This window comes from Lygodium microphyllum, chromosome 27 (assembly GCF_053477565.2).
Source record: "Lygodium microphyllum isolate KBCC chromosome 27, Lygodium_microphyllum_v1.1.10, whole genome shotgun sequence".
Lineage (NCBI taxonomy): Eukaryota > Viridiplantae > Streptophyta > Polypodiopsida > Schizaeales > Lygodiaceae > Lygodium > Lygodium microphyllum.
The window spans coordinates 76,138,692-76,146,507 of NC_141161.1; the positions used below are offsets into that span (position 1 = coordinate 76,138,692).

Consider the following 7,816-nt stretch of genomic DNA (forward strand, 5'->3'; position numbering starts at 1 on the left):
GCCTATGGGTCTTAAAACTGATTGGCAGGATGCTCAGGATGCAGTTTCGACTTTGACCAAGAGGAGGATATGGAAGACTCGCCTACAGAATGGTTCCATGACACCTACACCATCATCTGCTCCTATGCCTACTTCTATCCCTGTTATTTCTTCTCCTCCTCAGCCAGTTTCTTGGCCTATGCCAGTGCCTACTGTTTCTACTCCACCTATTCCTCCTGTTCCACGACCGATGCCTACACCTTCTGTTCCAAAACCATCCGCTCCATCCGTGCCTACTTCTCTTGATGACATAATCAAAGGTATCACAGATTTGACACTTGAGTCAGTCAAAGCGGAGTTGGTGGGTAAGTTGAAGGAGCAGTTTGCTTCGACTGCGCCTGCTACTTCTTCTAGTGCTCCTATTGCACCTAGGAGTGCTCCTAGTGCACCTAGGAGAGATCGGAGATGTATTTGGTGTGATAGTACGGAGCATCAGCATTGCAGGGATTGTGACTCTTTCCAGGATGCAAGGAGGCAGAATTTGGTATATTGGGGGCAAGATGGTAAGATTTGGTTGACTGAGATAGGAGCTCCACTTGCTACCAACTTTGGTAAAGGTGGAATGAAGAAGTTAGTGGAGGACATGGCTGCGCGTACTTCTTATGTGACGGCTAGAGGTGATGCTTCTGCATATGGAGTACAGATTGAGAAGGGATCGGAGACTCAGTCCGCACTATGGACTTATGCTATGGAGACTGCAAACAAGGGAAAAATTCAGCAACCTGTTTTGACTAGCGCAGGCTCTAGCATCAGATCAGAGACAGGTTGGGACTCGCCTGTTGACAGGTATTCTATTTATGCTTATTTGGCTAAATCTCATGGTGCAGATGTATTTGTTGAGGAGAAACGTAAGAGGGATGAAGAAAATCCAAGTGCAGCTAAGAAGACTAGAGGGGGTGAGTTTGTTACTCCACCTACTGCAGGACCGTCTTCACGATCAGGGCAAGATCGACAGATGGAGGATGCTCAAAAGAGGGAAAAGAGGCAAGAGCCTAGAGAGAGAAAGCAGCCAGGATTCAGATTGATGTCCGATATTGAGACATCTACAGACATGAAGAAAATCTTTAATGATAAGATACTTGGCAGTGAGGTGACTTTTACTATTTCTGAGATTTTGGGCATCTCAAAAAGAGAGTTTCAGGATCAGTTTCAGGAGGTCCTGAAGAGGAAAAGACATGCATTGGCTACTACTGATACACAGGGAGTTTTGATTGGAGAGTTGGATGAGGATGATGATGAGGTTATGGTTGATAATGCTTCTGTTTTGCCGCAGGTAGAGAAAAGGGTTCAGCCTATGCATTATGCTGAAATTGATGAGCCTGTTTTGATACCCCGTAGTCACTTTTCGCGGAGCCATTGGGCTAGGGCAACTACAGAGACGATGGTAAAGGTTGGAGAAAAACAGGTGCCTTATGTTGCATTGGTTGATCATGGTTCAGAGATTAATCTCATTGTTCGTGGAGTTTATGAGAGTAACAGATGGCCTATGGATGTAGAGCATGGGTGGCGTATGAGAGCCACCAATAACACTGCAGGTGATTTATATGCTGCTTGCCCTAGTGTCAGGGTTTCTATTGGTGATGTAGAGGAGGATTTTCATTTCTTTGTGCAGGATTCATGCTCTTATCCCATAATTCTTGGTCAGCCATTCATTACAGAGATGCGCATGGAGACAAAGGTCATGGATGATGGATCTGCTTATGCACGGATTCGCAGTAAAGATGGTATGAGAGCAGTTCAGTTTATGACTGTATGTGTGAACCATGTTAGAAACAGGGATACTCTCAGAGATGCACCCTTGCCCACTGTGAGGGATTCGGGTTTTCATTAGGTACCGCCGTTTCGCGAGACGACGGTGGTACAGAGGAGAGGAGATTGGAGTTCTCGCCTCCTGGCAGCAGTGTTTTCTCCTCCGGTTATGTTGAGATTTCAGCAAACAGTTCAATGAGCTATCAGAAGACTTCTAGATTGTCTAGAGCTGCCAGGCAGTATATATGCAGGAAGGAGAAAAATTTGAAAAATGCAGGAATTTTGGAGGATGATGAGCACATAGATGGTATGTATGACAGTGTGATTTGTGCAGATACGATGGCAGAGATGGAAGATATGCTGAAAACTGATATGCTGAATTGTCATGGTAATGTATTAGTGCAATCCCTGGACATATTTCATGAAATTGCAAATTTTGTGTCACAGATTGAGTCAGAGGCTGAGGAAACTCAGCAAAGAGTGTTGAGTGCTGAAGAAATTCAGCAAACAGAGTTTCCAGCTGGTTATGATCAGCTTTCAGAGAGACAGAGGGCTGAAAATTTTCAGCCAACAGAGTTTACTGCTGAAATATTTCAGCATTCAGAGTTTGGGGCTGTTTCTATGCAGTCCATAGAGCAGAGGGCTGAGAATATTCAGCCATTGGAGTGCAGAATTGCTGATTTACAGCAAGGTTTATGTAATGCAAAAGAGCATAATTAAGCCAGGGTTGACACGAAATACAAGACCGTGGATAAGAATGTGGATTTTATAGGCAAGATTATGGAGTATTGTTCTACCACTTCAGAGATACAGAGATTCATTGGAGCTTGTGTGTTTTACATGAATTGGACACCCCATTTTGCACACATAGCAGATTGTTTATATGAGCTGTTTTGAAAGGGGCAGAAACTATTTTGGGATGAGAGCCACACTAGAACCATGCGGAAAATGAGGAAGTTATTGCAGATTTTTTTGAAAGATGGTGAAAAGATGGTTTGGGCCATACATAGTCAGACATGTCTTTGATAATGCAACATATGAGTTGACAGAATTGGATGGAACAGTGCTTAGAGTGCCTATTGCTGGAAAAAGAATCAAGATTTTCAAGAAAAGAGATGATGAGGATTATGCATTGGAAGAATTTTCGAGAGAAGAGCAACGACAAGAAACTCCAATGGAAGAGACAGATGATATGGCTGGATATCCTGTTGATCTACCGGAAATGCATAACGAAGAGATTGATTTGTTTGTGGATCTTGATGATAATGATCATGGGTAGTTGGCCCATCCGGAGGATGCGCAGGATTAGAGGGGGTGGATGTCGTATTGCTGCGCATTCGAGATGTGAAAACCACCCGAAAGTAGTGTGTGCGATTTCATACTTTATGCACACTTAGTTTTTGTGATTACATTTATGCTCTGCGTATTCAATCTATGTTGAACTGGGTCAAGGAGAGAAGACATTACAACTATTTGAATAAATGCATGAGGAGGATATCCCTCTGGATAATATCACACTTGTCTGTGCTTTAAAAGCTACAAAGAAAGTAATTATATTAGCACCTTTTGCAGATGCCCCAATGTTGTGATGGGTGTTAATGAGGAAAAATACAAACCAGAGATGCAAATTGTATCAAATGCCAGTTGTTCAACGAACTGTCTAGCTTCGCTTGCAAAGGTTATACGCCAAGAGTTTGGAATTATTGAGGGTCTGATGACTGAGGTCTATGTAACTACTGCAACTCAAAAGACAGTGGATGGTTCTTCTAGGAAGGACTGGGGAGGAGAAAAATAGTACAGTACAAAACATCATTCCTAGCTCAACTGGTGCTGCAAAGGCAGTGGGAAAGGTGCTACCTGCGCTGAATGGTAAGTTGACTGGCATGGCATTTAGAGTTCCGGCTCCTAATGTTTCAGTTGTTGATTTAACTTGCCAACTGGAAAAAGATGCTTCATACGATGAAGTTAAGGTAGCAGTCAAAGCTGCGTCTGAAAGCTTAATGAAAGGGATCCTTGAATATACTGAGGATGATGTGGTCTCTACCGACTTTGTTGGGAATGAGAGGTCTAGCATCTTTGATGCAAGGCAGGCATTGCTCTGAACAAAATAAATTTATGAAGTTTGTGGCATGATCTGACAATGAATGGGGCTACAGCAACCGAGTGGTGGATCTCATCAGCCATATTGCTTTGGTTGCTGCTGGCAAGAAATATTGAGTTCTTCAAATCTATGCGACTTCAAGGTTGGGCCTGTCATTAAGCTGGTGGTTGTTCGGGACAGAGCCGCGCTTTAGGGGAAGAAGAGCCGTGCTTTGAGGGGAGAATAACGACGGAAAGAGCTGGGAGGCGACGATAAAGCATTGGTGAACTCTATTAAAGGAAAGGGGAATAAAAGGAGCGAGGCTAATTGGGGGGGGAAAGCAGAACAGGGCAGACGGAGAAGGACACACGCTTTCAGAAAAGAAATGGAGGACTTGAAGATGAATAGGGAGGGCCTCATAATCGGGATTTTTCTCACATACAAAGGGATGATTCTTCAAAACACTCTTTACCACTTGTTACTGTTTATCAACACCTACATCCTGTTCAAGCATCTCCATACACTTTTCTGCAAGCAATATTCTGCGGAGTTTATCCTGTTGGTCTTCTAGATGTAGAGAGAATTTTGCCTCTAGGAAAAGAGATTACAGCTGTGGGGATTCTAGATATTGCTGCCGATGGCCAGCCTGCAATCAAGCCATCTGATCAGTTACCCATCTTCTTGTGCCATTTGTACTTGTGGAGGGAGGAGGGTGTGCAAAGGTCGGGTAAAAGAGAGAGGATTGGAGGAGAACTGGGGAAGAGAAGTGCTCTGAAAACGGGGAATAAGAAGATGATACGGTGCTCTGGGGAGAGATGGCGGAGATGAAAACCAACAGACTTCTGAAAGGTGACGATCTTCTCGACAAATCCGTAAGGGAAAACACTTGATGCAGCACATCCACTGTAATAGGATACAACGGATTGTGGATGGTAATAAGAAGGATTCGATTGGGTTGTGAATCCTGGCCAGGTTGCTTCCGAATCTGCCCCCTCCCCTCGATTGCTCAGATGTGAGCTGGTTCTTTGCCCGGAGCATGACCAGCTTGGAGATCTTTTGGAACGACCACCTCATCCCAAACTCCAATAGCTTGCTTTCCAAGAAGCTTCTCAACCTGCGATAACGTTGTCACTCGCAGGTTCTGCATCAACGAGATGATCAGAGCTCCCGGTCAGAAGGAGAATCCTCTATTGTGCCTTTGCCCTGAAAGCCATTATCCAACTGTCGCCGCTGCCCGAATCCGCAGCACCAGCCCGCACTTTTCCCTATGGTATGCCTGGCTGCCTCGTCGTGCCGTGATCTCACCGAAGAAGCCGAGTCACAGGTCCTGCAAACATTGGGAACCAATAGTGGTTTCAGACGCTTGTTCCTACTTCCAATGGGGGCTTTCCAACTCAACATGGATGTAGACAAGAGTCTGGACCTTAATTAAGGCATCGATTGTCATGACTGAACCTTTGAACAAGCACAGACAGGCCTATCTAGTTTTGCAAGAATTGTTGAGAACCTTCAGGCCCTGAAATTCAACTCAACTTCCTTGAAAAGGGAACCGCTGCTCCTGGTTTTGAACAAGCTCTCTCTTGTCATTAAGGAAATTGATGTGGTGTGCCCAAAGCCTAGAGTGGAATGCAGAGGAACATGTATTCGTTGTCTGCAAAGTGAATTTCAGATCATGGGATCTACATGCCAATAACTTGTAGGGAATCATTCCCTCATCTTTTGAGAAGAATCTCCTAAATCTCTTCAAACTGGACTTGTGAAATAATAACCTCGTGGGAAGTTTCTTAATAACAACTATGCTTTGTATCCAATCTCTTTCCCCTCCTTATTATCTTGGAACATAAACTGAAATCTGTCTGAAAGGAAAAATTGCAGAACAGGGACATGCTGAAGTCTAAACAGAATTTATTAATTAAGTTCTGGAATTGTTGTATGGTTATTATGACATTGGATTATTCATTTGATTGATCTTCCATCTTGACATATATCAAGGTCTTCTGAAGACGCGACTTTGCTTTCACAAACCCTTCGACAGCGCGATCTCGCTAATCTCTCTTTTTATATAAAATCCTTTCAAATTGGCTTAAAGCTACATGCTTTCTTTTACATGTCATCCTAATCTAGAAATTGTCTATAGTTTTATGGATTTTTATAAGAGATAATATCTAGAATATCAAAAATTTGCTAAAAACTTGTCCAAAAAATAATAATTTGTGGACACTAACACTAATGCCTAAAGTGGCATTGGCTCTCTAAATCTAAAAGGAAGCCACACTCTAGATTTTTTTACACGATGTGTGCATAGCCGCACGACATTGGGACACTTACTGGTGATATGTCCGATCTTTTTGCATTTATTGCACTTCATTTTGTCAGTATATTTCTTCGAGCAACCATTTGCTCATAATGTGCCTGGTTTTTGATAGAAGGAGCACTTAGTAGAAGTTGTATGAACTAACACTTGCTCACGGGAAGTAAATGGTGAAGACCCTTCAATATGGTTTCTATTCTCGTCATCGAGGCATGATTGAATGATACTTGCTAGAGTTGGGTTCGGGATACTAGTTAGAGTAGTCACAAGGGTTGGAAAGACCTTCTTCACAGACTTTAGCAAGATGGCAATGGCTTCTTCATCATGGATAGGTGTTTGAACGAAGGCAAGTTGGTCAATGTGATGAATTAAGGATTCATCTAAATGAAGCATGACGATTGCCTGAGTTTTTTCATCATCTTCTACATCAAGGGGATTAGAAAAGGAAATTAGAGAGGGAGAGGAGAGAGAAAAAATGAGAGAAGGAGAGGAGAGAGAAAAGAGAGAAAAGATGTTAAACATACTAGGGAAAGAGAGAAAGAGAGGGTGAGGGTGAGAGTGAGGGAGGGAGAAGAAATGAGAGAGGGAGAGGAAGAGAGAAAAAGAAAATGAGAGAGGGAGAGGAGAGAAAAAATGAGAGAATGAGAGGAGAGAGAAAAAGAGAGAAAAAATGTTAAACATAATAGGGAAAGAGAGAAAGAGAGGGAGAGGGTGAGGGTAAGGGAGGGAGAGGAAATGAGATAGGGAGAGCAAGAGAGAAAAGGAAATGAGAGAGAGAGGAGAGAGAAAAATAAATGAGAGAGGGAGAGGAGAGAGAAAAAGAGAGAAAAATCATTAAACGTAATAGGGAAAGAGAGAAAGAGAGGGTGAGGGTGAGGGAGGTAGAGGAAATGAGAGAGGGAGAGAAAGAGAGAAAAGGAAATGAGAGAGGAAGAGAAGAGAGAAAAGAAATGAGAGAGGGAGAGGAGAGAGAAAAAACATTAAACCTAATAGGGAAAGAGAGAAAGACAGGGAGAAGGTAAGGCAAGGAGAAAGAGGGAGAGAGGGAGAGGAAGAGAGAAAAGGAAACGAGAGAGGGAGAGGAGAGAGAAAAAACATTAAACATAATAGGGAAAGAGAGAAAGAGAGGGTGAGGGTGAAGGAGGGAGAGGAAATGAGAGAGGGAGAGAAAGAGAGAAAAAAATGAGAGAGGGATAAAAAATGAGAGAAAGAGAGAAAAAACATTAAACCGAATAGGGAAAGAGAGAAAGAGCGGAGAGGATGAGGGTAAGGGAGGGAGCGTGTACGAGAGAGGGAGAGAAAGAGAGAAAAGGAAATGAGAGAGGGAAAGGAGAGAGAATAAAATGAGAGAGGGAGAGAAGATCGAAAAAACCCATATACCTAATAGGGAAAGAGAGAAAGAGAGAGAGAGGGTGAGGGAGGGAGAGGAAACGAGAGAGGGAGAGAAAGAGAGAAAAGGAAATGAGAAAGGGGGAGAAGAGAGAAAAAAATGAGAGATGGAGAGAAGAGAGAAAGAGAGAAAAAACATTAAACGTAATAGAGAAAGAGAGAAAGAGAAGGAGAGGGTGAGGCAGGGAGAGGAAATGAGAGAGGGAGAGGAGAGAGAAAAAAAGAAAAAAACATTAAACCTAATAGGG

General features: G+C 43.1%; 1 pseudogene; it reads left to right on the top strand.

Moving 5' to 3' along the window:
- Positions 1 to 3,269: 3,269 nt before the first annotated feature.
- LOC148012480 (glyceraldehyde-3-phosphate dehydrogenase GAPCP2, chloroplastic pseudogene) lies at positions 3,270 to 4,005 on the top strand (annotated as a pseudogene).
- The last annotated feature ends 3,811 nt before the right edge of the window (positions 4,006 to 7,816 follow it).